General features: G+C 52.9%; 1 protein-coding gene across 1 annotated transcript in view; it reads right to left on the bottom strand.

Annotated features, from left to right (window-relative positions):
- SMPD3 (sphingomyelin phosphodiesterase 3) overlaps positions 1 to 17,594 on the bottom strand; it is an 83,063-nt gene that overhangs the window by 25,087 nt on the left and 40,382 nt on the right. The window contains exon 2 of the mRNA XM_077888123.1: positions 4,329 to 4,392. The gene's annotated coding sequence lies outside the window, so the exon portion shown is untranslated. The remainder of the gene's footprint in view (positions 1 to 4,328; positions 4,393 to 17,594) is intronic.

Below are 17,594 nucleotides of genomic sequence, written 5' to 3' on the forward strand. Positions count from 1 at the left end.
TCTTTCTTTCTCCTTCCTTCCTTCTCTTCCTTCTCTTTCTTTTTCTTTCTTTCTTTCTTTCTTTCTTTCTTTCTTTCTTTCTTTCTTTCTTTCTTTCTTTCTTTCTTCCTTCCTTCCTTCCTTCCTTCCTTCCTTCCTTCTCTTTCTCTTTCTTTCTTTCTTTCTTTCTTTCTTTCTTTCTTTCTTTCTTTCTTTCTTTCTTTCTTTCTTTCCTTCCTTCCTTCCTTCCTTCCTTCCTTCCTTCCTTCCTTCTTCTTTTTTTCTTTTTTTAAAGATGTTATTTATTTATTCCTGAGGGAGAGGGCGGGGCAGAGACGCAGGCAGAGGGAGAAGCAGGCCCCATGCAGGGAGCCCAATGTGGGACTCAATCCCAGGTCTCCAGGATCACGCCCTGGGCTGAAGGTGGCGCTAAACCGCTGAGCCACCAGGGCGTCCCTCTTTCTTTTTCGTGAGAGACACAGAGAGAGAGGCAGAGACACTGGCAGGGGGAGAAGTCGGCTCCCCACAGGAAGCCCGATGTGGGGACTTAATCCTAGGACCCTGGGATCACAAACTGAGCCAAAGGCCGACTCCCAGCCACTGAGCCACTGAGGCACCCCCTTCCTCCTTTCTTATTAAGATTTATTTAGTTATTTATTTATTTAGTTAGTTAGTTATTTGAAAGAAAGGCAGTGTGCACGAGTGGGAGGGGCAGAGGGAGATGGAGGGAGAGACAATCCCAAGCAGACTCGGAGCCGAGAGTGGAGCTCAATGTGGGGCTCGATCTCAGGATCCAAGCCAAAACTGAGAGACAGATGCTTACCCGACTATGCCACCCAGGGACCCCAGGCTTCTGATTTCTTTAATCCATTTACCAAAAACAAGCCTTACTGATCAACAGCCTTCAGTTTCTCAGGTACATAGCTAGATTGACCCTCCAGACCTGACTCTTTTCAAGAAAGATCTCCATTTTAAATGGCAATAATGATGTTTCTCTGCCCCAAATCCAGACCAAGTTGGGGACTCACTCCTTCCCATCCCCTCAGTGTATGGTTCTGAACAGTTGATTCCTGCTTAGGACCATGAGGCATCAGGGGAGCTAAGCCTGAATCTTTTAATTTCTAGTGGAAACTGGGTGCCTGGGTGGCTCAGTCAGTTAAACGTCTGCCTTCGGCTCAGGTCATGATCCTGAGGTCCTAGGATTGAGTCCCACATTGGGCTCCCTGCTCAGCAAGGAGTCTGCTTCTCCCTTTGCCCCTCTCCCCTGCTCATACTCTCTCAAATAAATAAATAAAATCTTTAAAAAAATTTTTTTTTTTTTACTGGAAACCATTTCTGCTCAGAGAAGAGGCCACTGCTAGTGATATAAGTAGCAGAGTAAGTCCACACACATGGGGAAGTAGGTCCACTGGAAACTTCTGCCAAGGATCAGTGTTGGTTCCAGGGGCCAATCAAGGCCCACAGGCTTAGGAGGAGGGAGTGTCAGGACTCCACCGAGGTTGTGCAGATTGAGTTGGATGCAACAGCCTCTGATTAATGGTTGGGGGTCAGACATGGTCAGACTGTGCTGGCTGAGGGGTGCATGCCCAGGCTGTGAGGGGGGCGACTCAGGGGCTGGGGGCTCCTGGCATCCGGCTCCTATGAGTCAGACGCAGCACTCTGACTGCTTGGGGTATTTCACAGAGAGGTCCCAGGGATTTCTGGGGGCAGAACATTTGCTTTCTAGGTGTGTATATTTTAGTATGGGGGTGTCCTCCTAGAGGGCATGGAGACAGAAAAGGGGTAAGTGGTGGGTGGAGCGAGCTGCTGAGCAGCGAGCTGCGAGCAAGGGAGGGAGATAAAGCACAGAGTCTGGGAGAGCTGAGAGCAGGCCTGCGGGAGGCAGAGCCGCTCAGGAGGTCTTGCCGCTCGGCCACGCCCTGACCACAATGACCCACCGGGTCCCAGGAGGCGGGTGAGGAGCCACCGGGCAGGAGCAGCTGTGGAAAATGGGCCTGAAAGGAGGATCCAGCACATTCATTGACAGTTTGTCTTGAGCTGGGCTTGTTTAACTTAAATGCTTAGAACGTCTGAGTAGCTTCTCCCTACAGCACACAGATCAGGCTGGCCTCGATAATCCTTGGGCTCGGGGCAGGGGGAGCCTTGCCTCGCTGGCCGGCCCTGTGTCCTGCACTCTGGGAGGCCTGAGCGACCCCCTGGCTGGTTGAGGGTCCTAGCAGCGCTCCCCCCACCCCTTTGAGGCTTCCTGCACCCCCCTCACCGCTAGACAGAAGGTGGACAGGGTGTCTCACGAGGCTTTCTGGGAGAGTTGTGGAAAGAAAATAGCCAGAACAGAGGTCAGCACCAATGAGAAAACAGTCTATGCAGTTTCAACCTGATTGGCTTTTAAAAATAAGCCCAACAGGAGGCTTAAACTGCATGATCCTCATCTATCCTTTGGCTCTCTGCCCTTGGTCCTTGGGCCACCATCCTTCTTCCCTTCCTGGCCCTGGGGCTGCTTCTCCAAACCCGTTGCTGTCCGGTCCTCCCCTGCCCACCCTGAGGAGCTAGACCTTCCTCTGCCCCTTCTCTCCTTTTTTTTTTTTTTTTTAAAGATTTTATTTACTTATTCATGAGAGAGAGAGAGAGAGAGAGAGAGAGAGGCAGAGACACAGGCAGAAGGAGAAGCAGGCTCCATGTAGGGAGCCCGATGTGGGACTCGATCCCAGGACTCTGGGATCACGCCCTGAGCGGGAGGCGGCCACTCAACCGCTGAGCCCCCCAGGCACCCGTGCCCCTTCTCTCCTCTCGTGCCTGATCCCTCAGGGTCACCTGTTCCCAGGTGTCTCTCCTGATAGCTGACTTCTTCATCCACTGCCACCCCACCAGCTCTGTCCCCTGAGTAGTCCCTGAAACTCTGGACATCCTCCATGCCCTGCTTCTTCCCATCAGCACCAGTTCTGCCTCCCTCACCCCTACTATCGGTTCCCACGGTTATGGCCAGATCAGGCCCCGCCCTGTCCCACTGAGACGCTGCACAGCCACCACCTGTCTCCTGGCAGCTGGCCTCCCCTCCTCTGGTCCACATGGCAGCTACTGGGATCTTTTTAAACTTTTCAACTACACAGTAGACCACACTACTCCCCTGTTAAACTTTTCAGTGGCCCCTGCTGACCCCAGGAAGACGCCCAAGCACCTGGCAGGGAAGGGCAGCATCCCGATCGCTCTGCATTGCCTCAGACTTCTGAATTCCCAGGGGCCCTGTGTGGTTTCCCCACCACAGCCTTCTAGACCTCCCTGCCTTTGCTGGGGCCGTTCCCTCCTGAGCCCTCCTCTGTGTGCTGGGATGAGGCCCCAGCAGGGGGCTCGGGGTTTGAAAGTCACAGTGCCCACCTCTTACTAAGCCCCAGCCAATCCCCTACTCTATGGCCCCAAAGATAACGAGAGGACCTTTGACCTGGCTGAAACAGGTCATTTCTCTCGACAGCTGGTGGTTTCTGTGCATTTATTGCTCATGTTTGCTGTCTGCACACCAGAAGGGGGACCAGCCCCCTACATCTTGAGATGTACCAAGCTAGAAACAGAACTGAGAGAGGAGCCTGAGCAATGGTGACACATTCTATTCCTCAAAGCAAAGGGAGGAAGAATCAGAGGTGGCCTTATGGATTGTCTCTGCAGACCAGGGACTCTGCTCTTGCGATGGACAACAGCAGCCCTGGAGCCGCTCACCGCCCCCGCTCCACCTCCAGTCTCAGAGAATGCAGGTTTTGTTTTCTAACTCCGAGGCCTGCGTCCTCCTGCAAGTACTTAGTATTTTATCCCATCACCAGACTCTAGCTGTGTTGGGGACATAGTAGGCAGATAATAGGAACCCCTGATGCCTGACAAGTGTCAGCAACCCCCTCTTCCACCCCACCTCCCGCCCAAATCTCTTTCCACCAGTTGTTTGACAGTGCTTGTTTCATAGCATCTTTACCAGCTCTGGGTTTTAAGCAATTAAAAAAAAATTTTTTTTTTTCAAAATAGTTTAGTGGGTAATGATATCTGGTTGCATTTCCCAAGATCTTTAAATTGTATTCCTTCACTTTGGAGAAGTGCTGCCTCAAGTGTTCCCCGTGTATTGAAGGAGTTTGTGTTTTCTCCACCGATTTGGGTGGGTGAGACACACCCCTCCACGGCATTGTACTCGGCTGGGGAGCTCCGGGTAGGAGGGGGGCCAGCCCCGACGGCTTACCCCAGCTGTGTTCCCAGACTTTTTAACCAAACAGCAGAACCTTTTCTTAGGCAATTCCACAGGCCCCTCCTTACAGACAACACGCCTGAGGGGCGGCCCGCACGGGCACTCGCCCCTCCAGAAGCCCCTGTCTTACCTGAGGAGGGGCCGCTGGGACCGTCTCTCTTCGTCTGAAGAGGGGGCGCCACCGCAGTCAGGACCTGGAAGGAGAAGAGCGGTTCACCGAGTGCCGGGAACTCAACCGACAGCTACCCAGCAGCCCAGAACAGGTGAGCCAGGTGCAAAGACCAAGGGGCCCCACCTGCGCCCGAGGCAGCGCCACACCCTCCACGTCGCCAAGGAGAGGGTGTGGACGCGGCTGTCCCCGCGAAGTGCAGCCGGAGGGGGCGGGGCGGGGGTTCGTGCGCAGACCTACACGGGCCTGGGGGGACGAGGGCTGACAGGTGAGGAGGACTGCGCCTGCCGGTGGGAGGGAGGGCATCTCCACGTGGACAGCTGGCCGGGCCAGCGGGGACGTGCGGGGTGGCGGCGAGGGGCTAACCCAGAGCCCAGCCTCGCGGCCTCGGTTTGATCTGAGAGGGGGAAGCCAGAACAGTCGGAGCCTCCCCCAGGAGCTGTGCGTAATCTCGCAGAGATACGTGGGGGTGGGGAGAGCCGAACCCAGGCCTAGAGGAGGGACAGCGGGGTGGGGGAGGCAGGAGGAAGCCGCCCTGGGGGAGCGGAGGGGAGGGGAGGCTGGCCCGGGGAGCTCAGCAAACACCCGGCCACCTCAGCGGGTCTCTTTAGGGGACCGTGGGGAGCACACGTGCGGGTGGAGGCCTGGGACACGATGCGCGGGTTCCCTCCAGACAGGCGCCCCGGCGGGTTGGTGGGCGGGGCCTCGCGCTCTGGCCCCGCCCCGCCCGGGCTGGCCCCGCCCCTTCTCCCAGGCCCCGCCCCACCCGGCCGCTCTCGGCCCGCGCCCCCGGGCTTCAGCTTCAGGCGCGCCTCTGGCTCCTTAGTCCCGCCTTCCAGCCCCAAGTCCGCCCTCGACTTTCCAGCCTCATCCTCCGCTGGAGGCCCGGCCTCCTGGCCTCAGGCCTGGGAAGTTCAGCCCCGCGCCCCGCCCGGCTCCGTGCGCTGCTCCCTGCTTGGCCCTGCACCTTTTGAAGCCAGTTCTGCTGCCAGACTCTCTTTACTACCGTCACATCTCCGAGGCAACCGTTGCTCCCCAGCGCTCCCCTGGACCAGCTCCCGTCATTTATATACACTTATTTTGCACATCACTCAAACTGTGTTTCAGAAGAATCTGAAAATTTAAGTCCTAGTCCCTCGGTCCACAAGCCAAAGATGTTGCAGAAGGGCTGGCAAGAGTGTTTCTTCACTTGGCAAATATCTGGCTCTCTCTTGCTTAGAAATCTATAGGGAGAAGCTCCAGGGAGACCTGAATTCTAGGGCTGGGTCTGCTACCTGTCTGAGCATCAGGTGCCCCCTTCCCTGTAACGCCGGGGGTCACTCCAGGGTCTTGGACAGCCACGAGCATGGGTACCTGATGTTGCCACATTAGAGTGGCAAGAAGGAAGCCACAGCCCCTAGGTCCTCTGTTCCCCTAGGGACCCTTTCTCCCCTGTGGACACCCTAACTTGTTTCCTCTGAGTTAACCACCTGGTAGGCATCCTTCCCCACCCAGAGCCTGGGGCGTCCAGATGTGGCCTGCTGTTCTGGCCTCCATGAGAGGTCCGGTCCCCTGTACCTGGCACGTCTGTCTCTTCACCCTCCGTAGGCTGATGACCTGCATGCACCTCTGTCCTTATCTTCTCTGTGGGCTGACCTGACCCTAGGCCACAGACTGGCAAACATCTAGAAGAGAACACGAAGGAGGCAGCCCTCTCCTGAGCCATCCCAGCCTCTGAGACTCTCAGGCCCCACTACCCTGGAGTGGGGAGGAGCTCACTCTTCATCCATCTCTCTGTGAGAAGCTTCTCGAGGAGACCCTTTGTGGTGAGACCTTCCCCAAACTGTCTCCCTCCAGCTACACAACCTCCCTCCCTCACCAAACTCTTCTAAAAAAATTCTCTGCACATTTTTTCAAAATAGAATTAAATGACAGCAACTGGCTATTTAGGGAGGGGCTCCCAAGGGGCAAATGGGATCTCTACAACCTTGAAATTACAGGACTTCTGTTTCCTCAAAAGAAAAGAAAAACACCTCAGATCATTGATATTCTCAGCCAGACTGTGTTTTGAAATATGCTCTCCTCTGTCCTTTCACCAACTACGGGCTTTCTGCCTCTTTGAAAAGAAGATCACATCAAGTCAGGGATTAGAAATAGGAAAAATTCAATCAGAGCCTCCCTCGGCCCGCTACACATCTCAATACACTCCCAGGCCAGCAGAATCAGCTCCCGCTACAACCCAGCTCAGCAGCATCATTCAAAACGCACCGGTAGGATATGGTGAAACAGAAGGACCTTTCATCCCCGAGTGAGCGAGGCCTGCAGGGCTGCTCTCCTAGCTCCGGAAGCTGGCGGTGCCTGGGCCAGTGGAGTCGGGGCCTCTTGCTTAAATAGGCAGTGGGGCAGGGCGGGCCTGGGGGGCGGGTGTGGAAAGTGGGCTGTTTACCCAGCACAGTGCGGCAGTGTCTAGGGATCCAGTAGTGGTCCTGAGCACGCGCCTGCCTGCTTGTCACCAGGAGCCTCAAGGCCGCAGGCCCCTGGACCACAGACCAGCACCTGGAGTGACCTCTGATGGACGTGCAGCCCCAAGTGAAACCATGTCCCTAGATGCTTGGTCCAGGTTCCAGGATGCCTCTACGTCCCCTGAGACACAGCCCAGTTAGCAGAACCAGCTGTGGAGCTGGATGGATCTGCTCCCTAGACCAGTAAGTGGTCTCAGGGCATCTCTCCAAGCCTCAGTTTCTACCTTATTTCTTTCTTTAATACTTTATTTATTTATTCATGAGAGACACACAGAGAGAGGCAGAGACACAGGCAGAAGGAGAAAAAGGTCCCTGTGGGGAGCCCAATGTGGGACTTGATCCCAGGGCCCCGGGATCATGACCTGAGCCAAAGGTAGATGCTCAACCCCTGAGCCACCCAGATGCCTCCGTTTCTACCTTTTTCTGCAGTTTCTCCTCTCTTTCTGACTTCTTAGATCCAGAAATCATGTGTGCAAAGGGCCTGGCACCTTGGAGGTTGATTTAGTTATCCACATGCTAATGCTGGGGCCAGGTACTGTCAACAAGGTTCAAACCCAGAGATATTTGGAAACGTATGTAAAGTGACACAGTCCTCCAGCTGAGTGTCAGGGTCAGGTGTCATGCAGAGCTGTGACTAAGTTGGGTTGGCAGAAATCCCTTGGGCTGAGGGTGAGAAGCAGTTGCTGGGCTTGGGAAGGATCTTGACTGTACTCTGGTGAAGGAGTTACCCCTACACCTCCAATACAAAGGGAAGGGGAGAGGCATGGTTGGACAGGCTTGTCTGTGCATTGGTGGAGACCTTATTGGCTGGGTGCAGAAGAACCCCAGAGTCACTGCTAGGGATGGCTGGTGAGAAGGGGATAATCAGACCCACAACTCAGCAGAGAAGTCTGCTAGAGCAGGATTTGGGAATTATTAGAGTGTAGGTTAAATCTTAGGAGTGGCTGAATTTTTGTCAGACCACTTATTTTTTCTTTTTCAACTGGTCCATTCTATATATTTTTTAAATATTTTATTTCCTTATTTGTCATAGAGAGAGAAAGAGAGAACATAAGCAGGGGGAGAGGCGGGCAGAGGGAGAAGCAGGCTCCCCGCTGAGCAAGGACTCCATCCCAGGACTCCAGGATCATGGCCTGAGCTGAAGGCAGACATTTAACCAACTGAGCCACCCCAGGCATCCCTTCAGCCAGTCCATTCTAATTCCAATGTCTTGTTATATCAGCTTTTGTCTTTCATATTTTTGTAAAAAGTCAGACATTCCCTCTCTCTTTCTAAGTATAATTATGCATAAATCCTCCCCCATTTTTCAAATGAGTCTGTTTTCTTCTTACACAGAGTGAGTCTTACTTAGGACTGCCATGTGGTTAGGACACTCATGTGTGGTTCAAATGGCACATTTCTTCCTGAGAGTCATCTTGTCTTCACTATTTGTGATGTCAGTTCTCTTGTCATTCTTATCTGATTTCAAACGAACATATCTCCCTTCAGCTTGCCAGATCATTTATCATTCCAAATTGTAACTAGCAAATACTGATTTCTTTCTCTCAGGCTAACCTTGAAAGGCACGGTGTGCGTTCTTTATTTCTAGGCTGAGCTGTTTTTTTTTCATCTCTTGAAACTTTTCTTGTATTGTTTCTTTTCTGACATTTCCTTCATCGTGTGCCTCACCCCGTTTATCTTTCTGTCACCTGCTGTAGGGCTGTGACACCATTTCCCATTTCCCAGTGGGTTATTTGTACCTCTGATTGTCTTCTTTGTCTGCATTTCTGGTTTGACATGTCACTTTATAGCCCGGACATCACTGCTTTCTTTCTTTGCTCTTTTGTTTCAGTTATCCCGACTTCTACTGACAGACATGTTTCTTTTCTAGTATCCACCATGGAATTACAGCTTTTTTGAGGGGCTTGGTGGTGGGGGTTCTGATCTATTCTATTAGTAATATTTTTTGGTCACATTTCTTTCACAGCAGCTATTACTCAGTCCATCTCATTTGTTCCTGAAGCCTTTCAGATTCCACCATTTAAAAAACAAACTGATTGACATTTATTGAGGGCCCACTGTGTGCTGCTGCTGCTTTGTGTTTAGCACTTGTAGGAGCCTGCTGCTCTTCTAGGTTTGGTACAGCAGAATTCTGCAGGTAGAGCTGCTTTGAAGCAGCTTCTGTTAACTAAGATTTATTCCATTTGTTCCAAAAAAGACTTAAAATGTGTTCTATGTACAAGATAATAAGACTTTTTTTTTTAAAGCAGTGAGGGAATTAGAGCTAAGAGAAAATAAAGGTAGAAAAAGCAAGTAGAAACCGAGCACAGATCCAAAAGTAGTGTGCAGGGGGTGAGTGTCTCTGTTTTCTGATGGCGGCCTTGGTGGGCACAGACAGGCCATGTCTTACAACCAAGGCTTCTCCTTTTGATCTGTGTTGGTGGTGTTGACCCTTTGCTTTAAGTCCCTTGAAAGTCTGCAGCACAGAAGAAGCCCCCTAGGTGGGGAATACTTACTTAAAATTTTTTTCCCAATAGGGATGGAATTGGACAGAGACAGAGGCAAGATATACCCGTGATGGTGTGGGCTGGCTCTATGTAGACAGTAGGACAGCCACCTCCTGCTCTCTTACAAAAGTTGGTATTGATTGAACAACTAATCAGCTGTGTATTCCCTATGCTCTGAATCAGGTAGCTTCCCTGTTTTGGGGTGCCAAGTGTAATCTGGGAGTGGAAGGCTTCTCGGGGTCTCTCTGTTCCCACAGAACTCCAGAGTGGCCTCATTTCACACCTCTCAGGAAACAGTTTTCCAAGTGACAGATTGATTGGTGTATGGGTGGTTACCAAAAAAGAATCTATTTTATTAGCTATTTGTCTTTCAAAGTGAAATCGTTTTGTAAAACTTGATCTTGGGGTGCCTGGGTGGCTCAGGTCGTGGTCTCAGCTTTCTGGGATCCAGCCCCACTCCGCGGGGAGTCCACTTCTCCCTTCCTCTCTGTCCCTATCCTCAGCCCCACTCTCAAATAAATAAACAAAACCTTTTAAATAAATAAATAAATAAAAGTTGATCCAAATGTCAACATCCTGGGGTTTAAGAAGGTGCCCTCTGGCTTGGAGAAAAGATCTGCAGACCCTACAGGGGAAGAGCTCCATGTCAAGCCCTTGGGTGATAAGCCTGGGTTGTGCCACCCAGCCTCAGGCTCTCTGGGGAGGGCGGTACGAGGGGCAGCTGGGCACTAAAGGGGTGTTGTAAAAGCTCATCCTGATGCCTGAAATGATTTTTTTTTAAATATACCAAGGAAAAATGAAAATCTAGACATTTACACAGATGAGAGACAATGTACAGGAAATTTTGCTTCAACTTACTCATTTTTTTAGATTAAAAACAAGGAACTATATCAGATGATTAAATTAGTATTGGGGGGACACCTGCAGTTGGGCGCCTGCCTTTGGCCTGGGGCGTGATCCTGGAGACCCTGGATCAAGTCCCACATCGGGCTCCCTGCACGGAGCCTGCTTCTCCCTGCCTGTGTCTCTGCCTCTCTGTGTGTGTCTCTCATGAATAAATAAATAAAATCTTTAAAAAAAAGAAAAAAGCATTTGGTTTTTCTGTTGGTGGCAGTTAAAGATGAGAGAAAGACAGAGAGGGAGTGAAAGCCATGGAGGAAAGGCGGAGGGGAGTTCTGCCCCTGGAAGCCTCGGGGGGCCCAGCCCCCATTAGCCGGGCAGCGGGCAGCGGGCAGAGGCTCTGCTCGGGCCTTCCCTCCGCCCCCCTGTCCCATCCAGAGTCGAGGCCAGTCACTTCCAGCCTGTGGTCCGTTTCCGGTCCCTGCTGCTCCTCTGCCCTCCGTCCCTGGGCTGCCTCACTTCTCGTCTTTTCAGCTGCACAGCTCCAGGCTCGCCTTCGGGCTGTCCCCCCGGCTCATGTCCAAGCTCGGGTCCCCAGCACAAGCCACTCTGAGGTCATCTGCCCCTTCATCTATCCAGCACTGGAGCTCCCTCCGTGCAACGAACAGATCCCTCTACCCAGCCTGGTCTGGGGGGGCCTTTGGTGCCGGCCCAGCCTCCCTCTGCCTCATTCCTGCCGCTCCTCCCCTCCCACTGGTTGGTTCTGATGGCTCCCACCCCTAGCTCTCGTCTTACCTGGAACGCACCACGCTCTTTCACGCCTGCGTGCCTTTGAACATGCTGTCCCCAGTGTCCGCGACACCCTCCCCGTTGGTCCACCTGGCACCCATCTTCTGCGGCTCAACTCTGCAGCTGCCAGCCCCCGTGCTTCAGTCGCACCCCCACCGGGCATCGGACTCGTAAGCCTAGGACCCCCTGAACCCCGAGCCCCGAGCCTGATCCCCGAAAGGCACTCGGGGAACCAAGGTTGGATTAACACCATGGCTTCTGGCCAGGCCAGAGTGTCAGTCATCAGAACGTTCGATTCCCTCTGTATGTACCAGGTGGCACAGCAAGGGCTGTGAGAAAACTTCACAGGTGTTTGAAGTAGGGCATCAGGTAGGCTGCTTTGTATAAAGGAAGATTCTGGAATCACATAGCGAGAGTGGCAGAGCCTAGACTCTGAGTAAGACTTGTCCGTGGCCCCATCCTGGCCAGTGTTTTGAGCCCACAGGGCTCCCTAATGCTCAGAAGGCACCCACAGGCAGGGGAGGAACCCCCCAGGAGTCTGGGAAGGCTGGTGGCCACCGCCTTTCCCTCTTTGTGGCCACCCTCTTGCGTCCCAGAGGGATTTGAGGTGGATGGTGCCACTATTTGCCCTTAACATCTGAGTGTGACTCGGTCTGTGGGTTGTTCTGTCTGGGCAGAGCTGGGGCGGCCGGGAAGGGAAAGCCAGCAGGAGCCAGGCAGCTACTGTTGGGGGTCCCTGGGTGTCAGAGGGCCGAGGGAGCCATCCTGGCCAAGCCTTATCATCTCTCATCGGGTCCTTCAGCCTGGTCTCCACCCTACATCCTCCACACAGAAGCCAGAGTCCTCTTTCTCCTTGCAAACCCGAGCACCTCCCAGCTGGAAACACCCCCAGGATGAAACCCATGTCCTAGGTCCACCACACCCTGCTGTGTCACTGCTCGCCAGTCTTATCCTCCCTCCTCGCGCCTCCACAGCTCTCCTGCTCCCTCCTGCAGTCCCTGGTCTCTTTCAGGGCGGATGATCTTTCCTCACCCTGTCCCCCCACCATCCCGCGCTGGAACCCCTGCTGGCCTGGCTGGCTGCTCCTCCCCTTCAGGCCTGAGGGAGGCCTCCCCAGTCTCCCCTTACGTTTACTATCAGGGAATCTCGTAGGGAGCACCCTCTGCTCCAGTCCCTGCCTCTGAATGTGTCACCTGTCAGACAGTCCTGGCCACCAGCATACAGACAAGGCTCTGGGGGGAAGAGTATGCCCCAGATGTGACCCTCCAAAGGGAGACATCAGACCTGGTTCTGGGCAGTTGGGGGCCTTATCGGAGGAGGGGGACTATCCAAGAGGCAGGCGGTTGTGTGGAACGTGCCTGAGCTCTGGCCACGTGGACGCTGCACTGAAGGCTCCCTTGCGGACGAGGGCCGGGGAGGGACAGAATGGGGTCAAGGACAGAACCATGGGACGCATCCCATTTTAGCTTTGGTGAGGAAAGAGGAGCCAAAATGAACACTTGGGAGAAGGCGGAAGAACGCAGAAAACGTGGCTAAAATAGAGCTCTGTGTTTTTTTGTTTTTAATGTAGTTCTCGGATAATCTTACTTCTTTTCTTTTTCACTTAGAATAGCTGGAAAAGGAGGGCCCTATGTGGCAGGCCCTGGATGAGAAAACCATGTGTCAAAGCTGTTGCCGACTCCCTCATTCTATTTTTGCCTTCCTGACACTACCTCTTTGAGCCCCGACCAGGGATCCTGGTCTGAGGTGGCCAGCCCTCACTTCGTTCTCCAGAAACCACCAAAAAGCCAGCTATTCACTTCTCTTGACCAGAAATAAATAAATGCATTAGACAAATGTTCTCAGGCAACCTTGAGGGATGTGAACACAAAATTATCCCATGAATTATTTTTGTTTCCTTTCCTCAGTTGAAAGTTGGGTGGTTTTTTTGTTCCCATTAGTACATTGAAGTTGGACAGTAATTAATGTTCTTAAAATAGGACGCCCGTATTCCCAAGTTTAGAAAGAAAAACCACCGAGGAATGAAAGGACGTGGACATATGTGAAATGCCATTTCTATCAGCCACAGAATCTTTTATGAGCCTCGGTGGGGAGCGCCTGGCGAGTGGGATTTGTGGCGGAACACGCCGTGGCAGACCGTGTCTGTGGTTGCTTTTCATTCTGTTCCCAGCTCCAGGTCAAGGAAGCCTTTGACATCGTGGCCAGGAGCCGTGGGGGTTCACCAACCTCTAATTACAGTCCTTTTTTAAAAATATTGATGAACGGTCCCTCTGTTGATTCAATCGTTTTTAAACACCGAGGCTGTAGCGGTTGGCTCCGCGCAAGGGGAACAGACTCTCCGGGCCTCTTCGGGCCACAGGGCCTCTTCCCGCACCTTGAGGCTCTGGGACTCTTTCAAACACCGAAGTAGGAAAACTGTCGCTCCGGGTAGGGATGGGGGAGGTCACTTCAGGATTCAAAATCAGGCTTGGCTAGGCTGCAGGGGGAGGCCCCGCTTTCCCCAGATGGGGGCTTTTGGCCTCTGCTGCTTCTAGACTGGGTTCAGGGTGGAGGTACGGAGTTTGGCAGAAGGGGCCACCATCCTACTCCCACTGCCCCACGGCCTGATGCCCCACTGCACATTTGGTCACCCTGTCCCTGACATGTCTGCCACCTGAGTTGGAGGGAATCAGTTCTAGTCCCATAGGGTCCAGAAGAGCTAAGTGCCATCCATCCCATCTTGGGCACACCCACACAGAAGGACCTTGCAGACCCAGCTCCCCCAGAGGCAACTGACTACAGTGTGAGGGTGGGTAGTGGTCCCCATTCTCCTGGGGGCTTGGAGCCCAATCAGCTACTTCATGCCCGCACTACCAGCTTTTCATAGCCTGTCCACAATCAGGTATTGACATGGCTTCAGTAGTAACCTTGTCTAGAGAAGAGCACCTCATTATAAATGGGGAACGTCCGTGTTGCCCGTGATACCCCAAAGCTCCTGACTCCATGGGGCTGAGGCCTAGTTCCTGAGGTCATCATACATCCCCACATTACAGCATAGCAGAATGGCTACTATTGTCACCATTTTACAGATGAGGTGGCCAAGGCTCCAAGAGGAGTGCATGCTCCCCAAGATCACCATGGAGGAGGTGGGATTTGAATCCAGCTCTGCCTGACTCTGAAACCAGAGCTCTTCTCAATCCACTCTGCCACAGAGCCTCCTGGTCCTACTTCCTGCCTTTGGCAAGTGGCCTCTGGAAGGGGCACCCTCAAATACATGCCACGTGGCCCTGGGTGAGGGTGTCATGAACTCTGCAGAGGTGCCCACAGTCATGGTACTTCTTGTCAAATGCTTCCCAGCTCTGCCGGGGTACCCCCTTAATAGGGGGTTGTTGTTGACATGACCCATTTGGACTACAATTTTAAGAGGTAATTATGGATCAGCTTGGTGACCATCAGGCCCTTCTGCTACATCCTAGGAAATGGACCTAACCCTGTTACAGGGTAAATCAGATATAATCAGCTCCTAATTCAATATGGTGGCTCTAAAGCAACATTTATCAAGATTCAGAAGCTGGTCCAATGAGTTAGACAACAGTGGTGGTTGGATTAGACTCAGACAAGAGGAACCCATTTGCTGATAGTTTTAAAAAGATTAGAAAGACAAAATTTTTCCAGTATTGCCCATTATTAGAGACAAACATTCATGCATTCTAGACACAGACAAGGGCATCTTTCAGACTGGCCATGTGCACACCTTGGCCTCATCCTGCCATGGTTCATCCTTCAAGTCCTGACAAAAGTGCCCAGACACTTGGGACACCTTCCTGTTCAAAACTGAACCTGGGCGAAAAGCCAACAGGCGAGGCTGGCCATTCCTGCCCCTTCTGTGCCCGAGAATCCTAAAGCTCTCAGCTACAGAGCATAAGTATGTGGCAAACTTCTGACCGGCTCTGACTGGGATAGAATCTCTTCTAACTGGTGGTTAGGGAGTCACATAGGCCAAAGAATATTGGATGACTGATTGGATCTGTTACTTTTGCATTGGATGGAACTTTACGCCCCTACCTCCTTCCCGAATGCCAGCCAAGCTGACCGACCACAATCCCAGGCCCACACCAGGTACTTCTCTGCAAACTTACGGAGGCACTGGCCCCCAAGAGCCAACAACGGTCCATAGACTCCTACCCTGGCCTCCCTTAGCTCTGTGGGCCTGCCTCCCAGACCTCTGTGCAGGGCTTGACCCCCTTCACCCACACTAGGGCTGGCTAGTGACCTTCCCCTGACCCATCAAGTCCCCTCTTGGGCTCTTGCTCCCCCAGCTCCTCTCACAATCGCTAAGGCCTAAGCCTTATAATAAATTCCTTATTCCACCACATTTACAGTGATTCTGCCTCGATTGAACCCTGAGTGATAGGGCACCCACCTCTCCGGGTTGACCTCATTTCTCTCTCCTGGAAAACAGGGATGGTGTGAGACATGCCAGTTCCAGGAGCGGGGCCCGAGCCTGGGACAGACTCTGGAGTGTACATTTGTCATAATCTGCGGACAAGCTTTGGGCCAGAATCATGACTTGGTTGGGCTTTTCATCTTGACACCAGCTACAGGGGCCCCACACACCAGGACCCTCATGAGCTCAGTGGACACGTTTATGCTGGTGGCAGGTGATGTGGGGTGTCCTGCCAGTGGTCTGCTCTGCTCTGTGGCACTGTGGATGCCATGACAGCGTGTTTAAGGCATTGCTGCTCTGGGCCTTTCCTGACGGGACACTGACGTCTCTGGTGGGAATGCAACCCCGCCTGGGACATCATTCTCCCGGGAAGTCAGTGTGTGCTGAGTTAGGAGGCTTCCAGGAGGCTGCTGAAAAGGCGAGAATGGCTCTTGGGACAGAGAAGCGCTCTGCTGACTTGCTAGTGAGGAGGCTTTTCTCCCGTAATGACGATGAGCTGGAGCGTGGATGTGTAGACGCTGGATCAGGGTGCCGCACCTCCTCTGGGCCCAGGTCTGGGCTCCCACTGTAATACCCTGTCCCCAGATGTCCACACGGCCCATCCTTCACTGCATTCAGCTCCCTGCTCAGATGCCACCCCCTCGGAATAGTCTGTGCCACCCTGCATGAACTAATGCCCCCGTCCGTCACCCTCTCTGCCCTCACCTTCTCCATTTTTCTTGCCAAAATATCATCACTTAACACATGATGCATTTCCATTTGTCTTTCTTCCTCTCCTAGAAGGTAGAGCTCCATGGAGGCAGTGCTCCTGTCTGTCCACTGCTGGATCCACGACACCCAGGACAGCACCGGGCTCATAGGAGACACCAATCTGCGGCAGCTCAGAACTGATCTTTGCCCACAGAAGCATCCTGATCTCACCTCTACCTCCGTCTTCATTTGTGCTGGAAAACACCAAAGACGGCACCCCCAGCCTGGAGGAAGACTGCTTCCTGGTGTCAGGAAGGCCGGTGTGATCAGTGAAGTACCAAACGTGAGTTCTCGACACCAGGGGTTTAGTCTTTTCTTCGTATCATTACTCTTGATCTTAGGATCTGTATCCATTTTGGAAGTGGATTTGGTGTGATTAAATTCTTTTCTAACCTAATCCTTTATGGAAAACAAAAGTTTTAAATGGAGTGAATTAGAATGGATTTGCTGATGTCTGATTGCTTGCATGATGATTCACCCCGGCTCATTTCAGAACCGGGGCTGGGCATCAGGCCCTGAAGAATATTCCACTGGATCTTGTAACAGAGGAGAGACTAGAAAAGCCGTGCAGGAGTCAGAGGGCCCACGGCCTCTGAGGAGCAGAGCTGTTGGAAAGCCCATGCACTTTATTTTGCAGGGAGCACCATCCCTCCTGGCAGGGCTACAGCATGGCTAGGATGGGGGGCAGCGTTACAACCCCTGGCCTGGGTTCTCTGTTTTCTCCTGGAGTTCTCAGGACCGCAGCTTAGAAAACGCAAGGATGGGTGCGCCGGAGGAGGGGCCGGCAGAGGACTTTCGGTAGCAAGATTGAGGGTCAAGCCGAGGTCTCTCAAGGAGGAGGATGAGGGGAGTCACCTGTGTCCCAGGCCCACCAGCCACTGAGGCACGAGCTCCCAGAGGCTGGTGTGTTTCCAGCTCAGCCCAGTACAGAACCTGGGGGTATCATGACAGCAGGAAACAACATTTCCAAGAATATAAGATAGAAAAGAAAGCGGTCCACCCAAATTGGAAACAAAAAGGCACCGGTACTTGATGGGACGACTTGCGACCCAGAACCTGGTGGGAGACCCCGTTCGTGGCAACACTAGAAGTGGGAAGCCGGGAGTTTCCTCTCTGTAACCCCAGGCTCCCGTGTGCAGGCTTGCCAGGCCCTGTGGGCCGAGCTGGGCTAGAACCTGGCTTTTACATAGATATTTGGTAACTCTCAGAAAAAGAGATTTCGCTCTTCTGCTGATTTGATTTTTTAACTTTGGGGATTTATCACTTTTTAATCTCTAGCTTTTGGATGTAGACAGCAGGGTTTCTTCCTCCAAGACAGGTGTTTTGATGAGGGCTTGGGGTCATAGCCTTGGGACTCACGGCTACGTCTTCCGTCCTGCTGGCCCGGCCGGTGACGTTCCCACTCCTCTCTAGACTGCCTGGCCAGTCTTCACGG

This window comes from Canis aureus, chromosome 3 (genome assembly GCF_053574225.1).
Source record: "Canis aureus isolate CA01 chromosome 3, VMU_Caureus_v.1.0, whole genome shotgun sequence".
NCBI classification, from domain to species: Eukaryota; Metazoa; Chordata; class Mammalia; order Carnivora; family Canidae; genus Canis; species Canis aureus.